Source organism: Crocuta crocuta, unplaced genomic scaffold (assembly GCF_008692635.1).
Source record: "Crocuta crocuta isolate KB4526 unplaced genomic scaffold, BGI_CrCroc_1.0 scaffold14, whole genome shotgun sequence".
Lineage (NCBI taxonomy): Eukaryota > Metazoa > Chordata > Mammalia > Carnivora > Hyaenidae > Crocuta > Crocuta crocuta.
In genome coordinates this window covers 4,582,112-4,582,467 of record NW_027530209.1, presented here as the reverse complement: position 1 = coordinate 4,582,467, position 356 = coordinate 4,582,112, and positions in this window count along the sequence as shown.

Sequence of the window (356 nt, the reverse complement as noted above, 5' to 3'; positions counted from 1 at the left end):
TACTTTTACTCCGTAACTGTAGTTCTGTGGTCCCAGCCTGGACTCAGGTAGAGGCCAGGAAGACAAGAGAAAGCCCCAGAGCTCGCTTTCGGGCTAGGCTGGACCACTTGTTCCTTCTCCCCACATCCCCATGTCCCCGATGCTGCCGCCGCCCGCCGCCGCCCATGACCCGGTGACCCCAGAGGGCCATCAGGAGCCCGTGACCCTGGAGCACCGGGCATCCGGACCCCCCTCGCAGGCGCAGCCGCTATTAACGCAGGAGGCTAAAGGGGAGGAGGAGGAAGGGGAGGAGACAGGCGTCCAGGGCGCCTGGGGAACCGCCACCGCCAAGCCGGGGTGGCGAGGCTGGGGGGAAG